General features: G+C 40.2%; 29 non-coding genes across 29 annotated transcripts; all 29 read left to right on the top strand.

Moving 5' to 3' along the window:
* The first annotated feature begins 84 nt into the window (after positions 1-84).
* On the top strand, positions 85-157 carry trnav-cac. Its single transcript has one exon. It is a non-coding gene; the product is annotated as a tRNA-Val (tRNA).
* Positions 158-1,390: 1,233 nt separating this feature from the next.
* trnav-cac lies at positions 1,391-1,463 on the top strand. Its single transcript has one exon. It is a non-coding gene; the product is annotated as a tRNA-Val (tRNA).
* A 1,233-nt stretch (positions 1,464-2,696) lies between these two features.
* On the top strand, positions 2,697-2,769 carry trnav-cac. Its single transcript has one exon. It is a non-coding gene; the product is annotated as a tRNA-Val (tRNA).
* Positions 2,770-4,002: 1,233 nt separating this feature from the next.
* trnav-aac lies at positions 4,003-4,075 on the top strand. Its single transcript has one exon. It is a non-coding gene; the product is annotated as a tRNA-Val (tRNA).
* A 1,428-nt stretch (positions 4,076-5,503) lies between these two features.
* On the top strand, positions 5,504-5,576 carry trnav-aac. The gene has a single exon. It is a non-coding gene; the product is annotated as a tRNA-Val (tRNA).
* Positions 5,577-5,705: 129 nt separating this feature from the next.
* trnav-cac lies at positions 5,706-5,778 on the top strand. The gene has a single exon. It is a non-coding gene; the product is annotated as a tRNA-Val (tRNA).
* Positions 5,779-6,676: 898 nt separating this feature from the next.
* trnav-aac lies at positions 6,677-6,749 on the top strand. Its single transcript has one exon. It is a non-coding gene; the product is annotated as a tRNA-Val (tRNA).
* A 1,100-nt stretch (positions 6,750-7,849) lies between these two features.
* Positions 7,850-7,922, top strand: trnav-aac. Its single transcript has one exon. It is a non-coding gene; the product is annotated as a tRNA-Val (tRNA).
* Positions 7,923-8,051: 129 nt separating this feature from the next.
* On the top strand, positions 8,052-8,124 carry trnav-cac. The gene has a single exon. It is a non-coding gene; the product is annotated as a tRNA-Val (tRNA).
* An 898-nt stretch (positions 8,125-9,022) lies between these two features.
* Positions 9,023-9,095, top strand: trnav-aac. The gene has a single exon. It is a non-coding gene; the product is annotated as a tRNA-Val (tRNA).
* A 1,100-nt stretch (positions 9,096-10,195) lies between these two features.
* trnav-aac lies at positions 10,196-10,268 on the top strand. Its single transcript has one exon. It is a non-coding gene; the product is annotated as a tRNA-Val (tRNA).
* Positions 10,269-10,397: 129 nt separating this feature from the next.
* trnav-cac lies at positions 10,398-10,470 on the top strand. Its single transcript has one exon. It is a non-coding gene; the product is annotated as a tRNA-Val (tRNA).
* An 898-nt stretch (positions 10,471-11,368) lies between these two features.
* On the top strand, positions 11,369-11,441 carry trnav-aac. The gene has a single exon. It is a non-coding gene; the product is annotated as a tRNA-Val (tRNA).
* Positions 11,442-11,557: 116 nt separating this feature from the next.
* trnav-cac lies at positions 11,558-11,630 on the top strand. The gene has a single exon. It is a non-coding gene; the product is annotated as a tRNA-Val (tRNA).
* A 1,229-nt stretch (positions 11,631-12,859) lies between these two features.
* trnav-cac lies at positions 12,860-12,932 on the top strand. Its single transcript has one exon. It is a non-coding gene; the product is annotated as a tRNA-Val (tRNA).
* An 898-nt stretch (positions 12,933-13,830) lies between these two features.
* Positions 13,831-13,903, top strand: trnav-aac. The gene has a single exon. It is a non-coding gene; the product is annotated as a tRNA-Val (tRNA).
* A 129-nt stretch (positions 13,904-14,032) lies between these two features.
* On the top strand, positions 14,033-14,105 carry trnav-cac. The gene has a single exon. It is a non-coding gene; the product is annotated as a tRNA-Val (tRNA).
* An 898-nt stretch (positions 14,106-15,003) lies between these two features.
* trnav-aac lies at positions 15,004-15,076 on the top strand. Its single transcript has one exon. It is a non-coding gene; the product is annotated as a tRNA-Val (tRNA).
* Positions 15,077-15,205: 129 nt separating this feature from the next.
* trnav-cac lies at positions 15,206-15,278 on the top strand. The gene has a single exon. It is a non-coding gene; the product is annotated as a tRNA-Val (tRNA).
* An 898-nt stretch (positions 15,279-16,176) lies between these two features.
* trnav-aac lies at positions 16,177-16,249 on the top strand. The gene has a single exon. It is a non-coding gene; the product is annotated as a tRNA-Val (tRNA).
* Positions 16,250-16,378: 129 nt separating this feature from the next.
* trnav-cac lies at positions 16,379-16,451 on the top strand. Its single transcript has one exon. It is a non-coding gene; the product is annotated as a tRNA-Val (tRNA).
* An 898-nt stretch (positions 16,452-17,349) lies between these two features.
* On the top strand, positions 17,350-17,422 carry trnav-aac. The gene has a single exon. It is a non-coding gene; the product is annotated as a tRNA-Val (tRNA).
* Positions 17,423-17,551: 129 nt separating this feature from the next.
* On the top strand, positions 17,552-17,624 carry trnav-cac. Its single transcript has one exon. It is a non-coding gene; the product is annotated as a tRNA-Val (tRNA).
* Positions 17,625-19,059: 1,435 nt separating this feature from the next.
* On the top strand, positions 19,060-19,132 carry trnav-cac. The gene has a single exon. It is a non-coding gene; the product is annotated as a tRNA-Val (tRNA).
* Positions 19,133-20,567: 1,435 nt separating this feature from the next.
* trnav-cac lies at positions 20,568-20,640 on the top strand. Its single transcript has one exon. It is a non-coding gene; the product is annotated as a tRNA-Val (tRNA).
* A 1,233-nt stretch (positions 20,641-21,873) lies between these two features.
* Positions 21,874-21,946, top strand: trnav-cac. Its single transcript has one exon. It is a non-coding gene; the product is annotated as a tRNA-Val (tRNA).
* A 2,124-nt stretch (positions 21,947-24,070) lies between these two features.
* On the top strand, positions 24,071-24,143 carry trnav-cac. The gene has a single exon. It is a non-coding gene; the product is annotated as a tRNA-Val (tRNA).
* Positions 24,144-25,376: 1,233 nt separating this feature from the next.
* On the top strand, positions 25,377-25,449 carry trnav-cac. Its single transcript has one exon. It is a non-coding gene; the product is annotated as a tRNA-Val (tRNA).
* Positions 25,450-25,578: 129 nt separating this feature from the next.
* On the top strand, positions 25,579-25,651 carry trnav-cac. Its single transcript has one exon. It is a non-coding gene; the product is annotated as a tRNA-Val (tRNA).
* The last annotated feature ends 674 nt before the right edge of the window (positions 25,652-26,325 follow it).

The following is a 26,325-nucleotide window of genomic DNA, read 5'->3' as shown; positions in this document are numbered from 1 at the left end:
AGACTTTAGTTTCAGTAGTGTATTGGTTATCACGTTCGCCTCACACGCGAAAGTCAGTCACACCCTTAGTTTTCCAATCATTTGGTTTCCGTAGTGTAGTGGTTATCACGTTCGCCTCACACGCGAAAGGTCCCCGGTTCGAAACCGGGCGGAAACATTTTGTAATATTCAATATTTCCCAATGCCCAGAGGCTAGCATTTGGTTTGAAACAGTTGAGGTTTGTCTAAACCTTGCTGTCTACCTCTCCGACCTGTGGATCAATGTTGCCGTTTTTTTGGGGACCTCCACCATGCGATCTGTATGAATGTGACCAGACTGACAGCTTCTCTGAGCCAGGCAAATTCATTTATCAGGGTCATTGTAATGGATATATCCAAAGAAATGGCAATATAATCCAAGGTAAAACAAACAAAAATGTAGATCGTTTTCTGTCATTTCAGCTGCTTGATGTGATTGTGTGATAGATTTAGTTGGCCTGCTAGCAAAGGAAAAGAAGCTAGCATGCATAGGTACAGTGCATTCGGAAAGTTTTCAGACCCCTTACTTTTTTCCACATTTTGTTACGTTACAGCCTTATACTAAAATGGATGAAATAAAATAAAATCTATCTACACACAGTACCACATAATGACAAAGCGATAACATATAGTTTTTATTAATGAAAAAAATATTTTAAAAATACCTTATTTACATACATTTTCAGACCCTTTGCTATGAGGCTGGAAATTGAGCTCAGGTCCATCCTGTTTCCATTGATCATCCTTGAGATGTTTCTTCAACTTGATTGGAGTCCACCTGTGGTAAATTCAAATGATTGGTCATTTCTGCAGCATTGAAGGTACCCAAGAACACAGTGGCTTCCATCACTCTAAAATAGAAGAAGTTTGGAACCACCAAGCCTCTTCCAAGTTCCGTCTGCACACGATAATTCCCGGCTTCTCATGTCTACCTCACATAATATCCCAAATTGAGTACCACAGAAAGAGCCATAATACCCATTAAATATTTTAAAAATACCTTATTTACGTACGTTTTCAGACCCTTTGCTATGAGGCTGGAAATTGAGCTCAGGTCCATCCTGTTTCCATTGATCATCCTTGAGATGTTTCTTCAACTTGATTGGAGTCCACCTGTGGTAAATTCAAATGATTGGTCATTTCTGCAGCATTGAAGGTACCCAAGAACACAGTGGCTTCCATCACTCTTAAATGGAAGAAGTTTTGAACCACGAAGCCTCTTCCAAAAGCCGCTGCACACAATAATTCCCGGCTTCTCAAGCCTTATTGTTTAATTAATTGACTAAGTAATTTCTGATTTCATTAGGTTCTGAGAGCGATAAATGTCTCACCCAGCCAAAGTCAGTCACACCCTTAGTTTTCCAATCATTTGGTTTCCGTAGTGTAGTGGTTATCACGTTCGCCTCACACGCGAAAGGTCCCCGGTTCGAAACCGGGCGGAAACATTTTGTAATATTCAATATTTCCCAATGCCCAGAGGCTAGCATTTGGTTTGAAACAGTTGAGGTTTGTCTAAACCTTGCTGTCTACCTCTCCGACCTGTGGATCAATGTTGCCGTTTTTTTGGGGACCTCCACCATGCGATCTGTATGAATGTGACCAGACTGACAGCTTCTCTGAGCCAGGCAAATTCATTTATCAGGGTCATTGTAATGGATATATCCAAAGAAATGGCAATATAATCCAAGGTAAAACAAACAAAAATGTAGATCGTTTTCTGTCATTTCAGCTGCTTGATGTGATTGTGTGATATATTTAGTTGGCTGGCTAGCAAAGGAAAATAAGCTAGCCTGCATAGGTACAGTGCATTCGGAAAGTTTTTAGACCCCTTACTTTTTTCCACATTTTGTTACGTTACAGCCTTATACTAAAATGGATGAAATAAAATAAAATCTATCTACACACAATACCACATAATGACAAAGCGATAACATATAGTTTTTATTAATGAAAAAAATATTTTAAAAATACCTTATTTACATACATTTTCAGACCCTTTGCTATGAGGCTGGAAATTGAGCTCAGGTCCATCCTGTTTCCATTGATCATCCTTGAGATGTTTCTTCAACTTGATTGGAGTCCACCTGTGGTAAATTCAAATGATTGGTCATTTCTGCAGCATTGAAGGTACCCAAGAACACAGTGGCTTCCATCACTCTAAAATAGAAGAAGTTTGGAACCACCAAGCCTCTTCCAAGTTCCGTCTGCACACGATAATTCCCGGCTTCTCATGTCTACCTCACATAATATCCCAAATTGAGTACCACAGAAAGAGCCATAATACCCATTAAATATTTTAAAAATACCTTATTTACGTACGTTTTCAGACCCTTTGCTATGAGGCTGGAAATTGAGCTCAGGTCCATCCTGTTTCCATTGATCATCCTTGAGATGTTTCTTCAACTTGATTGGAGTCCACCTGTGGTAAATTCAAATGATTGGTCATTTCTGCAGCATTGAAGGTACCCAAGAACACAGTGGCTTCCATCACTCTTAAATGGAAGAAGTTTTGAACCACGAAGCCTCTTCCAAAAGCCGCTGCACACAATAATTCCCGGCTTCTCAAGCCTTATTGTTTAATTAATTGACTAAGTAATTTCTGATTTCATTAGGTTCTGAGAGCGATAAATGTCTCACCCAGCCAAAGTCAGTCACACCCTTAGTTTTCCAATCATTTGGTTTCCGTAGTGTAGTGGTTATCACGTTCGCCTCACACGCGAAAGGTCCCCGGTTCGAAACCGGGCGGAAACATTTTGTAATATTCAATATTTCCCAATGCCCAGAGGCTAGCATTTGGTTTGAAACAGTTGAGGTTTGTCTAAACCTTGCTGTCTACCTCTCCGACCTGTGGATCAATGTTGCCGTTTTTTTGGGGACCTCCACCATGCGATCTGTATGAATGTGACCAGACTGACAGCTTCTCTGAGCCAGGCAAATTCATTTATCAGGGTCATTGTAATGGATATATCCAAAGAAATGGCAATATAATCCAAGGTAAAACAAACAAAAATGTAGATCGTTTTCTGTCATTTCAGCTGCTTGATGTGATTGTGTGATAGATTTAGTTGGCTGGCTAGCAAAGGAAAAGAAGCTAGCCTGCATAGGTACAGTGCATTCGGAAAGTTTTCAGACCCCTTACTTTTTTCCACATTTTGTTACGTTACAGCCTTATTCTAAAATGGATGAAATAAAATAAAATCTATCTACACACAAAACCACATAATGACAAAGCGATAACATATAGTTTTTATTCATGAAAAAAATATTTTAAAAATACCTTATTTACATACATTTTCAGACCCTTTGCTATGAGGCTGGAAATTGAGCTCAGGTCCATCCTGTTTCCATTGATCATCCTTGAGATGTTTCTTCAACTTGATTGGAGTCCACCTGTGGTAAATTCAAATGATTGGTCATTTCTGCAGCATTGAAGGTACCCAAGAACACAGTGGCTTCCATCACTCTTAAATAGAAGAAGTTTGGAACCACCAAGCCTCTTCCAAGTTCCGGCTGCACACGATAATTCCCGGCTTCTCATGTCTACCTCACATAATATCCCAAATTGAGTACCACAGAAAGAGCCATAATACCCATTAAATATTTTAAAAATACCTTATTTACGTACATTTTCAGACCCTTTGCTATGAGCCTGGAAATTGAGCTCAGGTCCATCCTGTTTCCATTGATCATCCTTGAGATGTTTCTTCAACTTGATTGGAGTCCACCTGTGGTAAATTCAAATGATTGGTCATTTCTGCAGCATTGAAGGTACCCAAGAACACAGTGGCTTCCATCACTCTTAAATGGAAGAAGTTTTGAACCACCAAGCCTCTTCCAAGAGCCGCTGCACACAATAATTCCCGGCTTCTCAAGCCTTATTGTTTAATTAATTGACTAAGTAATTTCTGATTTCATTAGGTTCTGAGAGCGATAAATGTCCCACCCAGCCAAAGTCAGCCACACCCTTAGTACTCCACTCATTGGGTTTCCGTAGTGTAGTGGTTATCACGTTCGCCTAACACGCGAAAGGTCCCCGGTTCGAGACCGGGCGGAAACACATTTTAACAAATTGGTCCTTCGCACTTCTCAGTATTTGCTATTCAGACTTTAGTTTCAGTAGTGTATTGGTTATCACGTTCGCCTCACACGCGAAAGTCAGTCACACCCTTAGTTTTCCAATCATTCGGTTTACGTAGTCTAGTGGTTATCACGTTCGCCTCACACGCGAAAGGTCCCCGGTTTGAAACCGGGCGGAAACATTTTGTAATATTCAATATTTCCCAGAGGCAAGCATTTGGTTTGAAACAGTTGAGGTTTGTCTAAACCTTGCTGTCTACCTCTCCGACCTGTGGATCAATGTTGCCGTTTTTTTGGGGACCTCCACCATGCGATCTGTATGAATGTGACCAGACTGACAGCTTCTCTGAGCCAGGCAAATTAATTTATCAGGGTCATTGTAATGGATATATCCAAAGAAATGGCAATATAATCCAAGGTAAAACAAACAAAAATGTAGATCGTTTTCTGTCATTTCAGCTGCTTGATGTGATTGTGTGATAGATTTAGTTGGCTGGCTAGCAAAGGAAAAGAAGCTAGCCTGCATAGGTACAGTGCATTCGGAAAGTTTTCAGACCCCTTACTTTTTTCCACATTTTGTTACGTTACAGCCTTATTCTAAAATGGATGAAATAAAATAAAATCTATCTACACACAAAACCACATAATGACAAAGCGATAACATATAGTTTTTATTCATGAAAAAAATATTTTAAAAATACCTTATTTACATACATTTTCAGACCCTTTGCTATGAGGCTGGAAATTGAGCTCAGGTCCATCCTGTTTCCATTGATCATCCTTGAGATGTTTCTTCAACTTGATTGGAGTCCACCTGTGGTAAATTCAAATGATTGGTCATTTCTGCAGCATTGAAGGTACCCAAGAACACAGTGGCTTCCATCACTCTTAAATAGAAGAAGTTTGGAACCACCAAGCCTCTTCCAAGTTCCGGCTGCACACGATAATTCCCGGCTTCTCATGTCTACCTCACATAATATCCCAAATTGAGTACCACAGAAAGAGCCATAATACCCATTAAATATTTTAAAAATACCTTATTTACATACATTTTCAGACCCTTTGCTATGAGGCTGGAAATTGAGCTCAGGTCCATCCTGTTTCCATTGATCATCCTTGAGATGTTTCTTCAACTTGATTGGAGTCCACCTGTGGTAAATTCAAATGATTGGTCATTTCTGCAGCATTGAAGGTACCCAAGAACACAGTGGCTTCCATCACTCTTAAATGGAAGAAGTTTTGAACCACCAAGCCTCTTCCAAGAGCCGCTGCACACAATAATTCCCGGCTTCTCAAGCCTTATTGTTTAATTAATTGACTAAGTAATTTCTGATTTCATTAGGTTCTGAGAGCGATAAATGTCCCACCCAGCCAAAGTCAGCCACACCCTTAGTATTCCACTCATTGGGTTTCCGTAGTGTAGTGGTTATCACGTTCGCCTAACACGCGAAAGGTCCCCGTTTCGAGACCGGGCGGAAACAAATTTTAACAAATTGGTCCTTCGCACTTCTCAGTATTTGCTATTCAGACTTTAGTTTCAGTAGTGTATTGGTTATCACGTTCGCCTCACACGCGAAAGTCAGTCACACCCTTAGTTTTCCAATCAATTGGTTTCCGTAGTGTAGTGGTTATCACGTTCGCCTCACACGCGAAAGGTCCCCGGTTCGAAACCGGGCGGAAACATTTTGTAATATTCAATATTTCCCAATGCCCAGAGGCTAGCATTTGGTTTGAAACAGTTGAGGTTTGTCTAAACCTTGCTGTCTACCTCTCCGACCTGTGGATCAATGTTGCCGTTTTTTTGGGGACCTCCACCATGCGATCTGTATGAATGTGACCAAACTGACAGCTTCTCTGAGCCAGGCAAATTCATTTATCAGGGTCATTGTAATGGATATATCCAAAGAAATGGCAATATAATCCAAGGTAAAACAAACAAAAATGTAGATCGTTTTCTGTCATTTCAGCTGCTTGATGTGATTGTGTGATAGATTTAGTTGGCTGGCTAGCAAAGGAAAAGAAGCTAGCCTGCATAGGTACAGTGCATTGGGAAAGTTTTCAGACCCCTTACTTTTTTCCACATTTTGTTTCGTTACAGCCTTATACTAAAATGGATTAAATAAAATAAAATCTATCTACACACAATACCACATAATGACAAAGCGATAACATATAGTTTTTATTAATTAAAACAATATTTTAAAAATACCTTATTTACATACATTTTCAGACCCTTTGCTATGAGGCTGGAAATTGAGCTCAGGTCCATCCTGTTTCCATTGATCATCCTTGAGATGTTTCTTCAACTTGATTGGAGTCCACCTGTGGTAAATTCAAATGATTGGTCATTTCTGCAGCATTGAAGGTACCCAAGAACACAGTGGCTTCCATCACTCTTAAATGGAAGAAGTTTTGAACCACCAAGCCTCTTCCAAGAGCCGCTGCACACAATAATTCCCGGCTTCTCAAGCCTTATTGTTTAATTAATTGACTAAGTAATTTCTGATTTCATTAGGTTCTGAGAGCGATAAATGTCCCACCCAGCCAAAGTCAGCCACACCCTTAGTATTCCACTCATTGGGTTTCCGTAGTGTAGTGGTTATCACGTTCGCCTAACACGCGAAAGGTCCCCGTTTCGAGACCGGGCGGAAACAAATTTTAACAAATTGGTCCTTCGCACTTCTTAGTATTTGCTATTCAGACTTTAGTTTCAGTAGTGTATTGGTTATCACGTTCGCCTCACACGCGAAAGTCAGTCACACCCTTAGTTTTCCAATCAATTGGTTTCCGTAGTGTAGTGTTTATCACGTTCGCCTCACACGCGAAAGGTCCCCGGTTCGAAACCGGGCGGAAACATTTTGTAATATTCAATATTTCCCAATGCCCAGAGGCTAGCATTTGGTTTGAAACAGTTGAGGTTTGTCTAAACCTTGCTGTCTACCTCTCCGACCTGTGGATCAATGTTGCCGTTTTTTTGGGGACCTCCACCATGCGATCTGTATGAATGTGACCAAACTGACAGCTTCTCTGAGCCAGGCAAATTCATTTATCAGGGTCATTGTAATGGATATATCCAAAGAAATGGCAATATAATCCAAGGTAAAACAAACAAAAATGTAGATCGTTTTCTGTCATTTCAGCTGCTTGATGTGATTGTGTGATAGATTTAGTTGGCTGGCTAGCAAAGGAAAAGAAGCTAGCCTGCATAGGTACAGTGCATTGGGAAAGTTTTCAGACCCCTTACTTTTTTCCACATTTTGTTTCGTTACAGCCTTATACTAAAATGGATTAAATAAAATAAAATCTATCTACACACAATACCACATAATGACAAAGCGATAACATATAGTTTTTATTAATTAAAACAATATTTTAAAAATACCTTATTTACATACATTTTCAGACCCTTTGCTATGAGGCTGGAAATTGAGCTCAGGTCCATCCTGTTTCCATTGATCATCCTTGAGATGTTTCTTCAACTTGATTGGAGTCCACCTGTGGTAAATTCAAATGATTGGTCATTTCTGCAGCATTGAAGGTACCCAAGAACACAGTGGCTTCCATCACTCTTAAATGGAAGAAGTTTTGAACCACCAAGCCTCTTCCAAGAGCCGCTGCACACAATAATTCCCGGCTTCTCAAGCCTTATTGTTTAATTAATTGACTAAGTAATTTCTGATTTCATTAGGTTCTGAGAGCGATAAATGTCCCACCCAGCCAAAGTCAGCCACACCCTTAGTATTCCACTCATTGGGTTTCCGTAGTGTAGTGGTTATCACGTTCGCCTAACACGCGAAAGGTCCCCGTTTCGAGACCGGGCGGAAACAAATTTTAACAAATTGGTCCTTCGCACTTCTCAGTATTTGCTATTCAGACTTTAGTTTCAGTAGTGTATTGGTTATCACGTTCGCCTCACACGCGAAAGTCAGTCACACCCTTAGTTTTCCAATCAATTGGTTTCCGTAGTGTAGTGGTTATCACGTTCGCCTCACACGCGAAAGGTCCCCGGTTCGAAACCGGGCGGAAACATTTTGTAATATTCAATATTTCCCAATGCCCAGAGGCTAGCATTTGGTTTGAAACAGTTGAGGTTTGTCTAAACCTTGCTGTCTACCTCTCCGACCTGTGGATCAATGTTGCCGTTTTTTTGGGGACCTCCACCATGCGATCTGTATGAATGTGACCAAACTGACAGCTTCTCTGAGCCAGGCAAATTCATTTATCAGGGTCATTGTAATGGATATATCCAAAGAAATGGCAATATAATCCAAGGTAAAACAAACAAAAATGTAGATCGTTTTCTGTCATTTCAGCTGCTTGATGTGATTGTGTGATAGATTTAGTTGGCTGGCTAGCAAAGGAAAAGAAGCTAGCCTGCATAGGTACAGTGCATTGGGAAAGTTTTCAGACCCCTTACTTTTTTCCACATTTTGTTTCGTTACAGCCTTATACTAAAATGGATGAAATAAAATAAAATCTATCTACACACAATACCACATACTGACAAAGCGATAACATATAGTTTTTATTAATGAAAAAAATATTTTAAAAATACCTTATTTACATACATTTTCAGACCCTTTGCTATGAGGCTGGAAATTGAGCTCAGGTCCATCCTGTTTCCATTGATCATCCTTGAGATGTTTCTTCAACTTGATTGGAGTCCACCTGTGGTAAATTCAAATGATTGGTCATTTCTGCAGCATTGAAGGTACCCAAGAACACAGTGGCTTCCATCACTCTTAAATGGAAGAAGTTTTGAACCACCAAGCCTCTTCCAAGAGCCGCTGCACACAATAATTCCCGGCTTCTCAAGCCTTATTGTTTAATTAATTGACTAAGTAATTTCTGATTTCATTAGGTTCTGAGAGCGATAAATGTCCCACCCAGCCAAAGTCAGCCACACCCTTAGTATTCCACTCATTGGGTTTCCGTAGTGTAGTGGTTATCACGTTCGCCTAACACGCGAAAGGTCCCCGTTTCGAGACCGGGCGGAAACAAATTTTAACAAATTGGTCCTTCGCACTTCTTAGTATTTGCTATTCAGACTTTAGTTTCAGTAGTGTATTGGTTATCACGTTCGCCTCACACGCGAAAGTCAGTCACACCCTTAGTTTTCCAATCAATTGGTTTCCGTAGTGTAGTGTTTATCACGTTCGCCTCACACGCGAAAGGTCCCCGGTTCGAAACCGGGCGGAAACATTTTGTAATATTCAATATTTCCCAATGCCCAGAGGCTAGCATTTGGTTTGAAACAGTTGAGGTTTGTCTAAACCTTGCTGTCTACCTCTCCGACCTGTGGATCAATGTTGCCGTTTTTTTGGGGACCTCCACCATGCGATCTGTATGAATGTGACCAAACTGACAGCTTCTCTGAGCCAGGCAAATTCATTTATCAGGGTCATTGTAATGGATATATCCAAAGAAATGGCAATATAATCCAAGGTAAAACAAACAAAAATGTAGATCGTTTTCTGTCATTTCAGCTGCTTGATGTGATTGTGTGATAGATTTAGTTGGCTGGCTAGCAAAGGAAAAGAAGCTAGCCTGCATAGGTACAGTGCATTGGGAAAGTTTTCAGACCCCTTACTTTTTTCCACATTTTGTTTCGTTACAGCCTTATACTAAAATGGATTAAATAAAATAAAATCTATCTACACACAATACCACATAATGACAAAGCGATAACATATAGTTTTTATTAATTAAAACAATATTTTAAAAATACCTTATTTACATACATTTTCAGACCCTTTGCTATGAGGCTGGAAATTGAGCTCAGGTCCATCCTGTTTCCATTGATCATCCTTGAGATGTTTCTTCAACTTGATTGGAGTCCACCTGTGGTAAATTCAAATGATTGGTCATTTCTGCAGCATTGAAGGTACCCAAGAACACAGTGGCTTCCATCACTCTTAAATGGAAGAAGTTTTGAACCACCAAGCCTCTTCCAAGAGCCGCTGCACACAATAATTCCCGGCTTCTCAAGCCTTATTGTTTAATTAATTGACTAAGTAATTTCTGATTTCATTAGGTTCTGAGAGCGATAAATGTCCCACCCAGCCAAAGTCAGCCACACCCTTAGTATTCCACTCATTGGGTTTCCGTAGTGTAGTGGTTATCACGTTCGCCTAACACGCGAAAGGTCCCCGTTTCGAGACCGGGCGGAAACAAATTTTAACAAATTGGTCCTTCGCACTTCTCAGTATTTGCTATTCAGACTTTAGTTTCAGTAGTGTATTGGTTATCACGTTCGCCTCACACGCGAAAGTCAGTCACACCCTTAGTTTTCCAATCAATTGGTTTCCGTAGTGTAGTGGTTATCACGTTCGCCTCACACGCGAAAGGTCCCCGGTTCGAAACCGGGCGGAAACATTTTGTAATATTCAATATTTCCCAATGCCCAGAGGCTAGCATTTGGTTTGAAACAGTTGAGGTTTGTCTAAACCTTGCTGTCTACCTCTCCGACCTGTGGATCAATGTTGCCGTTTTTTTGGGGACCTCCACCATGCGATCTGTATGAATGTGACCAAACTGACAGCTTCTCTGAGCCAGGCAAATTCATTTATCAGGGTCATTGTAATGGATATATCCAAAGAAATGGCAATATAATCCAAGGTAAAACAAACAAAAATGTAGATCGTTTTCTGTCATTTCAGCTGCTTGATGTGATTGTGTGATAGATTTAGTTGGCTGGCTAGCAAAGGAAAAGAAGCTAGCCTGCATAGGTACAGTGCATTGGGAAAGTTTTCAGACCCCTTACTTTTTTCCACATTTTGTTTCGTTACAGCCTTATACTAAAATGGATGAAATAAAATAAAATCTATCTACACACAATACCACATACTGACAAAGCGATAACATATAGTTTTTATTAATGAAAAAAATATTTTAAAAATACCTTATTTACATACATTTTCAGACCCTTTGCTATGAGGCTGGAAATTGAGCTCAGGTCCATCCTGTTTCCATTGATCATCCTTGAGATGTTTCTTCAACTTGATTGGAGTCCACCTGTGGTAAATTCAAATGATTGGTCATTTCTGCAGCATTGAAGGTACCCAAGAACACAGTGGCTTCCATCACTCTTAAATGGAAGAAGTTTTGAACCACCAAGCCTCTTCCAAGAGCCGCTGCACACAATAATTCCCGGCTTCTCAAGCCTTATTGTTTAATTAATTGACTAAGTAATTTCTGATTTCATTAGGTTCTGAGAGCGATAAATGTCCCACCCAGCCAAAGTCAGCCACACCCTTAGTATTCCACTCATTGGGTTTCCGTAGTGTAGTGGTTATCACGTTCGCCTAACACGCGAAAGGTCCCCGTTTCGAGACCGGGCAGAAACAAATTTTAACAAATTGGTCCTTCGCACTTGTCAGTATTTGCTATTCAGTAGTGTATTGGTTATCACGTTCGCCTCACACGCGACAGTCAGTCACACCCTTAGTTTTCCAATCAATTGGTTTCCGTAGTGTAGTGGTTATCACGTTCGCCTCACACGCGAAAGGTCCCCGGTTCGAAACCGGGCGGAAACATTTTGTAATATTCAATATTTCCCAATGCCCAGAGGCTAGCATTTGGTTTGAAACAGTTGAGGTTTGTCTAAACCTTGCTGTCTACCTCTCCGACCTGTGGATCAATGTTGCCGTTTTTTTGGGGACCTCCACCATGCGATCTGTATGAATGTGACCAGACTGACAGCTTCTCTGAGCCAGGCAAATTCATTTATCAGGGTCATTGTAATGGATATATCCAAAGAAATGGCAATATAATCCAAGGTAAAACAAACAAAAATGTAGATTGTTTTCTGTCATTTCAGCTGCTTGATGTGATTGTGTGATAGATTTAGTTGGCTGGCTAGCAAAGGAAAAGAAGCTAGCCTGCATAGGTACAGTGCATTGGGAACGTTTTCAGACCCCTTACTTTTTTCCACATTTTGTTTCGTTACAGCCTTATACTAAAATGGATGAAATAAAATAAAATTTATCTACACACAAAACCACATAATGACAAAGCGATAACATATAGTTTTTATTCATGAAAAAAATATTTTAAAAATACCTTATTTACATACATTTTCAGACCCTTTGCTATGAGGCTGGAAATTGAGCTCAGGTCCATCCTGTTTCCATTGATCATCCTTGAGATGTTTCTTCAACTTGATTGGAGTCCACCTGTGTTAAATTCAAATGATTGCTCATTTCTGCAGCATTGAAGGTACCCAAGAACACAGTGGTTTCCATCACTCTTAAATAGAAGAAGTTTGGAACCACCAAGCCTCTTCCAAGTTCCGGCTGCACACGATAATTCCCAGCTTCTCATTTCTACCTCACATAATATCCCAAATTGAGTACCACAGAAAGAGCCATAATACCCATTAAATATTTTAAAAATACCTTATTTACGTACGTTTTCAGACCCTTTGCTATGAGGCTGGAAATTGAGCTCAGGTCCATCCTGTTTCCATTGATCATCCTTGAGATGTTTCTTCAACTTGATTGTGGACACCTGTGGTAAATTCAAATGATTGGTCATTTCTGCTTTCAAGGTACCCAAGAACACAGTTGCTTCCATCACTCTTAAATGGAAGAAGTTTTGAACCACCAAGCCTCTTCCAAGAGCCGCTGCACACAATAATTCCCGGCTTCTCAAGCCTTATTGTTTAATTAATTGACTAAGTAATTTCTGATTTCATTAGGTTCTGAGAGCGATAAATGTCCCACCCAGCCAAAGTCAGTCACACCCTTAGTTTTCCAATCATTTGGTTTCTGTAGTGTAGTGGTTATCACGTTCGCCTCACACGCGAAAGGTCCCCGGTTCGAAACCGGGCGGAAACATTTTGTAATATTCAATATTTCCCAATGCCCAGAGGCTATCATTTGGTTTGAAACAGTTGAGGTTTGTCTAAACCTTGCTGTCTACCTCTCCGACCTGTGGATCAATGTTGCCGTTTTTTTGGGGACCTCCACCATGCGATCTGTATGAATGTGACCAGACTGACAGCTTCTCTGAGCCAGGCAAATTCATTTATCAGGGTCATTGTAATGGATATATCCAAAGAAATGGCAATATAATCCAAGGTAAAACAAACAAAAATGTAGATCGTTTTCTGTCATTTCAGCTGCTTGATGTGATTGTGTGATAGATTTAGTTGGCTGGCTAGCAAAGGAAAAGAAGCTAGCCTGCATAGGTACAGTGCATTGGGAAAGTTTTCAGACCCCTTACTTTTTTCCACATTTTGTTTCGTTACAGCCTTATACTAAAATGGATGAAATAAAATAAAATCTATCTACACACAATACCACATAATGACAAAGCGATAACATATAGTTTTTATTAATGAAAAAAATATTTTAAAAATACCTTATTTACATACATTTTCAGACCCTTTGCTATGAGGCTGGAAATTGAGCTCAGGTCCATCCTGTTTCCATTGATCATCCTTGAGATGTTTCTTCAACTTGATTGGAATCCACCTGTGGTAAATTCAAATGATTGGTCATTTCTGCAGCATTGAAGGTACCCAAGAACACAGTGGCTTCCATCACTCTTAAATGGAAGAAGTTTTGAACCACCAAGCCTCTTCCAAGAGCCGCTGCACACAATAATTCCCGGCTTCTCAAGCCTTATTGTTTAATTAATTGACTAAGTAATTTCTGATTTCATTAGGTTCTGAGAGCGATAAATGTCCCACCCAGCCAAAGTCAGCCACACCCTTAGTATTCCACTCATTGGGTTTCCGTAGTGTAGTGGTTATCACGTTCGCCTAACACGCGAAAGGTCCCCGTTTCGAGACCGGGCGGAAACAAATTTTAACAAATTGGTTCTTCGCACTTCTCAGTATTTGCTATTCAGACTTTAGTTTCAGTAGTGTATTGGTTATCACGTTCGCCTCACACGCGAAAGTCAGTCACACCCTTAGTTTTCCAATCAATTGGTTTCCGTAGTGTAGTGGTTATCACGTTCGCCTCACACGTGAAAGGTCCCCGGTTCGAAACCGGGCGGAAACATTTTGTAATATTCAATATTTCCCAATGCCCAGAGGCTAGCATTTGGTTTGAAACAGTTGAGGTTTGTCTAAACCTTGCTGTCTACCTCTCCGACCTGTGGATCAATGTTGCCGTTTTTTTGGGGACCTCCACCATGCGATCTGTATGAATGTGACCAAACTGACAGCTTCTCTGAGCCAGGCAAATTCATTTATCAGGGTCATTGTAATGGATATATCCAAAGAAATGGCAATATAATCCAAGGTAAAACAAACAAAAATGTAGATTGTTTTCTGTCATTTCAGCTGCTTGATGTGATTGTGTGATAGATTTAGTTGGCTGGCTAGCAAAGGAAAAGAAGCTAGCCTGCATAGGTACAGTGCATTGGGAACGTTTTCAGACCCCTTACTTTTTTCCACATTTTGTTTCGTTACAGCCTTATACTAAAATGGATGAAATAAAATAAAATCTATCTACACACAATACCACATAATGACAAAGCGATAACATATAGTTTTTATTAATGAAAAAAATATTTTAAAAATACCTTATTTACATTCATTTTCAGACCCTTTGCTATGAGGCTGGAAATTGAGCTCAGGTCCATCCTGTTTCCATTGATCATCCTTGAGATGTTTCTTCAACTTGATTGGAGTCCACCTGTGGTAAATTCAAATGATTGGTCATTTCTGCCGCATTGAAGGTACCCAAGAACACAGTGGCTTCCATCACTCTTAAATAGAAGAAGTTTTGAACCACCAAGCCTCTTCCAAGAGCCGCTGCACACAATAATTCCCGGCTTCTCAAGCCTTATTGTTTAATTAATTGACTAAGTAATTTCTGATTTCATTAGGTTCTGAGAGCGATAAATGTCCCACCCAGCCAAAGTCAGCCACACCCTTAGTATTCCACTCATTGGGTTTCCGTAGTGTAGTGGTTATCACGTTCGCCTAACACGCGAAAGGTCCCCGGTTCGAGACCGGGCGGAAACAAATTTTAACAAATTGGTCCTTCGCACTTGTCAGTATTTGCTATTCAGACTTTAGTTTCAGTAGTGTATTGGTCATCACGTTCGCCTCACACGCGAAAGTCAGTCACACCCTTAGTTTTCCAATCAATTGGTTTCCGTAGTGTAGTGGTTATCACGTTCGCCTCACACGCGAAAGGTCCCCGGTTCGAAACCGGGCGGAAACATTTTGTAATATTCAATATTTCCCATTGCCCAGAGGCTAGCATTTGGTTTGAAACAGTTGAGGTTTGTCTAAACCTTGCTGTCTACCTCTCCGACCTGTGGATCAATGTTGCCGTTTTTTTGGGGACCTCCACCATGCGATCTGTATGAATGTGACCAAACTGACAGCTTCTCTGAGCCAGGCAAATTCATTTATCAGGGTCATTGTAATGGATATATCCAAAGAAATGGCAATATAATCCAAGGTAAAACAAACAAAAATGTAGATTGTTTTCTGTCATTTCAGCTGCTTGATGTGATTGTGTGATAGATTTAGTTGGCTGGCTAGCAAAGGAAAAGAAGCTAGCCTGCATAGGTACAGTGCATTGGGAACGTTTTCAGACCCCTTACTTTTTTCCACATTTTGTTTCGTTACAGCCTTATACTAAAATGGATGAAATAAAATAAAATCTATCTACACACAATACCACATAATGACAAAGCGATAACATATAGTTTTTATTAATGAAAAAAATATTTTAAAAATACCTTATTTACATTCATTTTCAGACCCTTTGCTATGAGGCTGGAAATTGAGCTCAGGTCCATCCTGTTTCCATTGATCATCCTTGAGATGTTTCTTCAACTTGATTGGAGTCCACCTGTGGTAAATTCAAATGATTGGTCATTTCTGCAGCATTGAAGGTACCCAAGAACACAGTGGCTTCCATCACTCTTAAATAGAAGAAGTTTTGAACCACCAAGCCTCTTCCAAGAGCCACTGCACACAATAATTCCCGGCTTCTCAAGCCTTATTGTTTAATTAATTGACTAAGTAATTTCTGATTTCATTAGGTTCTGAGAGCGATAAATGTCCCACCCAGCCAAAGTCAGCCACACCCTTAGTATTCCACTCATTGGGTTTCCGTAGTGTAGTGGTTATCACGTTCACCTAACACGCGAAAGGTCCCCGGTTCGAGACCGGGCGGAAACAAATTTTAACAAATTGGTCCTTCGCACTTGTCAGTATTTGCTATTCAGACTTTAGTTTCAGTAGTGTATTGGTTATCACGTTCGCCTCACACGCGACAGTCAGTCACACCCTTTGTTTTCCAATCAATTGGTTTCTGTAGTGTAGTGGTTATCACGTTCGCCTCACACGCGAAAGGTCCCCGGTTCGAAACCGGGCGGAAACATTTTGTAATATTCAATATTTCCCAATGCCCAGAGGCTAGCATTTGGTTTGAAACAGTTGAGGTTTGTCTAAACCTTGCTGTCTACCTCTCCGACCTGTGGATCAATGTTGCCGTTTTTTTGGGGACCTCCACCATGCGATCTGTATGAATGTGACCAGACTGACAGCTTCTCTGAGCCAGGCAAATTCATTTATCAGGGTCATTGTAATGGATATATCCAAAGAAATGGCAATATAATCCAAGGTAAAACAAACAAAAATGTAGATTGTTTTCTGTCATTTCAGCTGCTTGATGTGATTGTGTGATAGATTTAGTTGGCTGGCTAGCAAAGGAAAAGAAGCTAGCCTGCATAGGTACAGTGCATTGGGAACGTTTTCAGACCCCTTACTTTTTTCCACATTTTGTTTCGTTACAGCCTTATACTAAAATGGATGAAATAAAATAAAATCTATCTACACACAATACCACATAATGACAAAGCGATAACATATAGTTTTTATTAATGAAAAAAATATTTTAAAAATACCTTATTTACATACATTTTCAGACCCTTTGCTATGAGGCTGGAAATTGAGCTCAGGTCCATCCTGTTTCCATTGATCATCCTTGAGATGTTTCTTCAACTTGATTGGAATCCACCTGTGGTAAATTCAAATGATTGGTCATTTCTGCAGCATTGAAGGTACCCAAGAACACAGTGGCTTCCATCACTCTTAAATGGAAGAAGTTTTGAACCACCAAGCCTCTTCCAAGAGCCGCTGCACACAATAATTCCCGGCTTCTCAAGCCTTATTGTTTAATTAATTGACTAAGTAATTTCTGATTTCATTAGGTTCTGAGAGCGATAAATGTCCCACCCAGCCAAAGTCAGCCACACCCTTAGTATTCCACTCATTGGGTTTCCGTAGTGTAGTGGTTATCACGTTCGCCTAACACGCGAAAGGTCCCCGTTTCGAGACCGGGCGGAAACAAATTTTAACAAATTGGTTCTTCGCACTTCTCAGTATTTGCTATTCAGACTTTAGTTTCAGTAGTGTATTGGTTATCACGTTCGCCTCACACGCGAAAGTCAGTCACACCCTTAGTTTTCCAATCAATTGGTTTCCGTAGTGTAGTGGTTATCACGTTCGCCTCACACGTGAAAGGTCCCCGGTTCGAAACCGGGCGGAAACATTTTGTAATATTCAATATTTCCCAATGCCCAGAGGCTAGCATTTGGTTTGAAACAGTTGAGGTTTGTCTAAACCTTGCTGTCTACCTCTCCGACCTGTGGATCAATGTTGCCGTTTTTTTGGGGACCTCCACCATGCGATCTGTATGAATGTGACCAAACTGACAGCTTCTCTGAGCCAGGCAAATTCATTTATCAGGGTCATTGTAATGGATATATCCAAAGAAATGGCAATATAATCCAAGGTAAAACAAACAAAAATGTAGATTGTTTTCTGTCATTTCAGCTGCTTGATGTGATTGTGTGATAGATTTAGTTGGCTGGCTAGCAAAGGAAAAGAAGCTAGCCTGCATAGGTACAGTGCATTGGGAACGTTTTCAGACCCCTTACTTTTTTCCACATTTTGTTTCGTTACAGCCTTATACTAAAATGGATGAAATAAAATAAAATCTATCTACACACAATACCACATAATGACAAAGCGATAACATATAGTTTTTATTAATGAAAAAAATATTTTAAAAATACCTTATTTACATTCATTTTCAGACCCTTTGCTATGAGGCTGGAAATTGAGCTCAGGTCCATCCTGTTTCCATTGATCATCCTTGAGATGTTTCTTCAACTTGATTGGAGTCCACCTGTGGTAAATTCAAATGATTGGTCATTTCTGCAGCATTGAAGGTACCCAAGAACACAGTGGCTTCCATCACTCTTAAATAGAAGAAGTTTGGAACCACCAAGCCTCTTCCAAGTTCCGGCTGCACACGATAATTCCCGGCTTCTCATGTCTACCTCACATAATATCCCAAATTGAGTACCACAGAAAGAGCCATAATACCCATTAAATATTTTAAAAATACCTTATTTACGTACGTTTTCAGACCCTTTGCTATGAGGCTGGAAATTGAGCTCAGGTCCATCCTGTTTCCATTGATCATCCTTGAGATGTTTCTTCAACTTGATTGGAGTCCACCTGTGGTAAATTCAAATGATTGGTCATTTCTGCAGCATTGAAGGTACCCAAGAACACAGTGGCTTCCATCACTCTTAAATGGAAGAAGTTTTGAACCACCAAGCCTCTTCCAAGAGCCGCTGCACACAATAATTCCCGGCTTCTCAAGCCTTATTGTTTAATTAATTGACTAAGTAATTTCTGATTTCATTAGGTTCTGAGAGCGATAAATGTCCCACCCAGCCAAAGTCAGCCACACCCTTAGTACTCCACTCATTGGGTTTCCGTAGTGTACTGGTTATCACGTTCGGCTAACACGCGAAAGGTCCCCGGTTCGAGACCGGGCGGAAACACATTTTAACAGATTGGTCCTTCGCACTTCTCAGTATTTGCTATTCAGACTTTAGTTTCAGTAGTGTATTGGTTATCACGTTCGCCTCACACGCGAAAGTCAGTCACACCCTTAGTTTACCAATCATTCGGTTTCTGTAGTGTAGTGGTTATCACGTTCGCCTCACACGCGAAAGGTCCCCGGTTCGAAACCGGGTGGAAACATTTTGTAATATTCAATATTTCCCAATGCCCAGAGGCTAGCATTTGGTTTGAAACAGTTGAGGTTTGTCTAAACCTTGCTGTCTACCTCTCCGACCAGTGGATCAATGTTGCCGTTTTTTTGGGGACCTCCACCATGCGATCTGTATGAATGTGACCAGACTGACAGCTTCTCTGAGCCAGGCAAATTCATTTATCAGGGTCATTGTAATGGATATATCCAAAGAAATGGCAATATAATCCAAGGTAAAACAAACAAAAATGTAGATCGTTTTCTGTCATTTCAGCTGCTTGATGTGATTGTGTGATAGATTTAGTTGGCTGGCTAGCAAAGGAAAAGAAGCTAGCCTGCATAGGTACAGTGCATTCGGAAAGTTTTCAGACCCCTTACTTTTTTCCACATTTTGTTACGTTACAGCCTTATACTAAAATGGATGAAATAAAATAAAATCTATCTACACACAATACCACATAATGACAAAGCGATAACATATAGTTTTTATTAATGAAAAAAATATTTTAAAAATACCTTATTTACATACATTTTCAGACCCTTTGCTATGAGGCTGGAAATTGAGCTCAGTTCCATCCTGTTTCCATTGATCATCCTTGAGATGTTTCTTCAACTTGATTGGAGTCCACCTGTGGTAAATTCAAATGATTGGTCATTTCTGCAGCATTGAAGGTACCCAAGAACACAGTGGCTTCCATCACTCTTAAATAGAAGAAGTTTGGAACCACCAAGCCTCTTCCAAGTTCCGGCTGCACACGATAATTCCCGGCTTCTCATGTCTACCTCACATAATATCCCAAATTGAGTACCACAGAAAGAGCCATTATACCCATTAAATATTTTAAAAATACCTTATTTACGTACGTTTTCAGACCCTTTGCTATGAGGCTGGAAATTGAGCTCAGGTCCATCCTGTTTCCATTGATCATCCTTGAGATGTTTCTTCAACTTGATTGGAGTCCACCTGTGGTAAATTCAAATGATTGGTCATTTCTGCAGCATTGAAGGTACCCAAGAACACAGTGGCTTCCATCACTCTTAAATGGAAGAAGTTTTGAACCACCAAGCCTCTTCCAAGAGCCGCTGCACACAATAATTCCCGGCTTCTCAAGCCTTATTGTTTAATTAATTGACTAAGTAATTTCTGATTTCATTAGGTTCTGAGAGCGATAAATGTCCCACCCAGCCAAAGTCAGCCACACCCTTAGTACTCCACTCATTGGGTTTCCGTAGTGTACTGGTTATCACGTTCGGCTAACACGCGAAAGGTCCCCGGTTCGAGACCGGGCGGAAACACATTTTAACAGATTGGTCCTTCGCACTTCTCAGTATTTGCTATTCAGACTTTAGTTTCAGTAGTGTATTGTTTATCACGTTCGCCTCACACGCGAAAGTCAGTCACACCCTTAGTTTACCAATCATTCGGTTTCTGTAGTGTAGTGGTTATCACGTTCGCCTCACACGCGAAAGGTCCCCGGTTCGAAACCGGGTGGAAACACTTTGTAATATTCAATATTTCCCAATGCCCAGAGGCTAGCATTTGGTTTGAAACAGTTGAGGTTTGTCTAAACCTTGCTGTCTACCTCTCCGACCAGTGGATCAATGTTGCCGTTTTTTGGGGGACCTCCACCATGCGATCTGTATGAATGTGACCAGACTGACAGCTTCTCTGAGCCAGGCAAATTCATTTATCAGGGTCATTGTAATGGATATATCCAAAGAAATGGCAATATAATCCAAGGTAAAACAAACAAAAATGTAGATCGTTTTCTGTCATTTCAGCTGCTTGATGTGATTGTGTGATAGATTTAGTTGGCTGGCTAGCAAAGGAAAAGAAGCTAGCCTGCATAGGTACAGTGCATTCGGAAAGTTTTCAGACCCCTTACTTTTTTCCACATTTTGTTACGTTACAGCCTTATACTAAAATGGATAAAATAAAATAAAATCTATCTACACACAATACCACATAATGACAAAGCGATAGCATATAGTTTTTATTAATGAAAAAAATATTTTAAAAATACCTTATTTACATACATTTTCAGACCCTTTGCTATGAGACTGGAAATTGAGCTCAGGTCCATCCTGTTTCCATTGATCATCCTTGAGATGTTTCTTCAACTTGATTGGAGTCCACCTGTGGTAAATTCAAATGATTGGTCATTTCTGCAGCATTGAAGGTACCCAAGAACACAGTGGCTTCCATCACTCTTAAATAGAAGAAGTTTGGAACCACCAAGCCTCTTCCAAGTTCCGGCTGCACACGATAATTCCCGGCTTCTCATGTCTACCTCACATAATATCCCAAATTGAGTTCCACAGAAAGAGCCATAATACCCATTAAATATTTTAAAAATACCTTATTTACGTACGTTTTCAGACCCTTTGCTATGAGGCTGGAAATTGAGCTCAGGTCCATCCTGTTTCCATTGATCATCCTTGAGATGTTTCTTCAACTTGATTGGAGTCCACCTGTGGTAAATTCAAATGATTGGTCATTTCTGCAGCATTGAAGGTACCCAAGAACACAGTGGCTTCCATCACTCTTAAATGGAAGAAGTTTTGAACCACCAAGCCTCTTCCAAGAGCCGCTGCACACAATAATTCCCGGCTTCTCAAGCCTTATTGTTTAATTAATTGACTAAGTAATTTCTGATTTCATTAGGTTCTGAGAGCGATAAATGTCCCACCCAGCCAAAGTCAGCCACACCCTTAGTTTTCCAATCATTCGGTTTCCGTAGTGTAGTGGTTATCACGTTCGCCTCACACGCGAAAGGTCCCCGGTTCGAGACCGGGCGGAAACACATTTTAACAGATTGGTCCTTCGCACTTCTCAGTATTTGCTATTCAGACTTTAGTTTCAGTAGTGTATTGGTTATCACGTTCGCCTCACACGCGAAAGTCAGTCACACCCTTAGTTTCCCAATCATTCGGTTTCCGTAGTGTAGTGGTTATCACATTCGCCTCACACGCGAAAGGTCCCCGGTTGAAACCGGATGGAAACATTTTGTAATATTCAATATTTCCCAATGCCCAGAGGCTAGCATTTGGTTTGAAACAGTTGAGGTTTGTCTAAACCTTGCTGTCTACCTCTCCGACCAGTGGATCAATGTTGCCGTTTTTTTGGGGACCTCCACCATGCGATCTGTATGAATGTGACCAGACTGACAGCTTCTCTGAGCCAGGCAAATTAATTTATCAGGGTCATTGTAATGGATATATCCAAAGAAATGGCAATATAATCCAAGGTAAAACAAACAAAAATGTAGATTGTTTTCTGTCATTTCAGCTGCTTGATGTGATTGTGTGATAGATTTAGTTGGCTGGCTAGCAAAGGAAAAGAAGCTAGCCTGCATAGGTACAGTGCATTCGGAAAGTTTTCAGACCCCTTACTTTTTTCCACATTTTGTTACGTTACAGCCTTATACTAAAATGGATGAAATAAAATAAAATCTATCTACACACAATACCACATAATGACAAAGCGATAGCATATAGTTTTTATTAATGAAAAAAATATTTTAAAAATACCTTATTTACATACATTTTCAGACCCTTTGCTATGAGACTGGAAATTGAGCTCAGGTCCATCCTGTTTCCATTGATCATCCTTGAGATGTTTCTTCAACTTGATTGGAGTCCACCTGTGGTAAATTCAAATGATTGGTCATTTCTGCAGCATTGAAGGTACCCAAGAACACAGTGGCTTCCATCACTCTTAAATAGAAGAAGTTTGGAACCACCAAGCCTCTTCCAAGTTCCGGCTGCACACGATAATTCCCGGCTTCTCATGTCTACCTCACATAATGTTCCACAGAAAGAGCCATAATACCCATTAAATATTTCCGTAGTGTAGTGGGCAATATAATCCAAGGTAAAACAAACAAAAATGTAGATCGTTTTCTGTCATTTCAGCTGCTTGATGTGATTGTGTGATAGATTTAGTTGGCTGGCTAGCAAAGGAAAAGAAGCTAGCCTGCATAGGTACAGTGCATTCGGAAAGTTTTCAGACCCCTTACTTTTTTCCACATTTTGTTACGTTACAGCCTTATACTAAAATGGATAAAATAAAATAAAATCTATCTACACACAATACCACATAATGACAAAGCGATAGCATATAGTTTTTATTAATGAAAAAAATATTTTAAAAATACCTTATTTACATACATTTTCAGACCCTTTGCTATGAGACTGGAAATTGAGCTCAGGTCCATCCTGTTTCCATTGATCATCCTTGAGATGTTTCTTCAACTTGATTGGAGTCCACCTGTGGTAAATTCAAATGATTGGTCATTTCTGCAGCATTGAAGGTACCCAAGAACACAGTGGCTTCCATCACTCTTAAATAGAAGAAGTTTGGAACCACCAAGCCTCTTCCAAGTTCCGGCTGCACACGATAATTCCCGGCTTCTCATGTCTACCTCACATAATGTTCCACAGAAAGAGCCATAATACCCATTAAATATTTTAAAAATACCTTATTTACGTAAGTTTTCAGACCCTTTGCTATGAGGCTGGAAATTGAGCTCAGGTCCATCCTGTTTCCATTGATCATCCTTGAGATGTTTCTTCAACTTGATTGGAGTCCACCTGTGGTAAATTCAAATGATTGGTCATTTCTGCAGCATTGAAGGTACCCAAGAACACAGTGGCTTCCATCACTCTTAAATGGAAGAAGTTTTGAACCACCAAGCCTCTTCCAAGAGCCGCTGCACACAATAATTCCCGGATTCTCAAGCCTTATTGTTTAATTAATTGACTAAGTAATTTCTGATTTCATTAGGTTCTGAGAGCGATAAATGTCCCACCCAGCCAAAGTCAGTCACACCCTTAGTTTTCCAATCATTCGGTTTCCGTAGTGTAGTGGTTATCACGTTCGCCTCACACGCGAAAGTCAGTGACACCCTTAGTTTTCCAATCATTCGGTTTCCGTAGTGTAGTGGTTATCACGTTCGCCTCACACGCGAAAGGTCCCCGGTTTGAAACCGGGCGGAAACATTTTGTAATATTCAATATTTCCCAATGCCCAGAGGCTAGCATTTGGTTTGAAACAGTTGAGGTTTGTCTAAACCTTGCTGTCTACCTCTCCGACCAGTGGATCAATGTTGCCGTTTTTTTGGGGACCTCCACCATGCGATCTGTATGAATGTGACCAGACTGACAGCTTCTCTGAGCCAGGCAAATTCATTTATCAGGGTCATTGTAATGGATATATCCAAAGAAATGGCAATATAATCCAAGGTAAAACAAACAAAAATGTAGATTGTTTTCTGTCATTTCAGCTGCTTGATGTGATTGTGTGATAGATTTAGTTGGCTGGCTAGCAAAGGAAAAGAAGCTAGCCTGCATAGGTACAGTGCATTCGGAAAGTTTTCAGACCCCTTACTTTTTTCCACATTTTGTTACGTTACAGCCTTATACTAAAATGGATGAAATAAAATAAAATCTATCTACACACAATACCACATAATGACAAAGCGATAGCATATAGTTTTTATTAATGAAAAAAATATTTTAAAAATACCTTATTTACATACATTTTCAGACCCTTTGCTATGAGACTGGAAATTGAGCTCAGGTCCATCCTGTTTCCATTGATCATCCTTGAGATGTTTCTTCAACTTGATTGGAGTCCACCTGTGGTAAATTCAAATGATTGGTCATTTCTGCAGCATTGAAGGTACCCAAGAACACAGTGGCTTCCATCACTCTTAAATAGAAGAAGTTTGGAACCACCAAGCCTCTTCCAAGTTCCGGCTGCACACGATAATTCCCGGCTTCTCATGTCTACCTCACATAATATCCCAAATTGAGTACCACAGAAAGAGCCATAATACCCATTAAATATTTTAAAAATACCTTATTTACGTAAGTTTTCAGACCCTTTGCTATGAGGCTGGAAATTGAGCTCAGGTCCATCCTGTTTCCATTGATCATCCTTGAGATGTTTCTTCAACTTGATTGGAGTCCACCTGTGGTAAATTCAAATGATTGGTCATTTCTGCAGCATTGAAGGTACCCAAGAACACAGTGGCTTCCATCACTCTTAAATGGAAGAAGTTTTGAACCACCAAGCCTCTTCCAAGAGCCGCTGCACACAATAATTCCCGGCTTTTCAAGCCTTATTGTTTAATTAATTGACTAAGTAATTTCTGATTTCATTATTTTCTGAGAGCGATAAATGTCCCACCCAGCCAAAGTCAGTCACACCCTTAGTTTTCCAATCATTCGGTTTCCGTAGTGTAGTGGTTATCACGTTCGCCTCACACGCGAAAGGTCCCCGGTTCGAGACCGGGCGGAAACACATTTTAACAGATTGGTCCTTCGCACTTCTCAGTATTTGCTATTCAGACTTTAGTTTCAGTAGTGTATTGGTTATCACGTTCGCCTCACACGCGAAAGTCAGTCACACCCTTAGTTTTCCAATCATTCGGTTTCCGTAGTGTAGTGGTTATCACGTTCGCCTCACACGCGAAAGGTCCCCGGTTCGAAACCGGGTGGAAACATTTTGTAATATTCAATATTTCCCAATGCCCAGAGGCTAGCATTTGGTTTGAAACAGTTGAGGTTTGTCTAAACCTTGCTGTCTACCTCTCCGACCAGTGGATCAATGTTGCCGTTTTTTGGGGGACCTCCACCATGCGATCTGTATGAATGTGACCAGACTGACAGCTTCTCTGAGCCAGGCAAATTCATTTATCAGGGTCATTGTAATGGATATATCCAAAGAAATGGCAATATAATCCAAGGTAAAACAAACAAAAATGTAGATCGTTTTCTGTCATTTCAGCTGCTTGATGTGATTGTGTGATAGATTTAGTTGGCTGGCTAGCAAAGGAAAAGAAGCTAGCCTGCATAGGTACAGTGCATTCGGAAAGTTTTCAGACCCCTTACTTTTTTCCACATTTTGTTACGTTACAGCCTTATACTAAAATGGATAAAATAAAATAAAATCTATCTACACACAATACCACATAATGACAAAGCGATAGCATATAGTTTTTATTAATGAAAAAAATATTTTAAAAATACCTTATTTACATACATTTTCAGACCCTTTGCTATGAGACTGGAAATTGAGCTCAGGTCCATCCTGTTTCCATTGATCATCCTTGAGATGTTTCTTCAACTTGATTGGAGTCCACCTGTGGTAAATTCAAATGATTGGTCATTTCTGCAG

Source organism: Oncorhynchus mykiss, chromosome 8, assembly GCF_013265735.2.
Source record: "Oncorhynchus mykiss isolate Arlee chromosome 8, USDA_OmykA_1.1, whole genome shotgun sequence".
NCBI classification, from domain to species: domain Eukaryota; kingdom Metazoa; phylum Chordata; class Actinopteri; order Salmoniformes; family Salmonidae; genus Oncorhynchus; species Oncorhynchus mykiss.
Note: the sequence above shows the minus strand (reverse complement) of the source record. Positions and strands in the feature narration are given on the sequence as shown.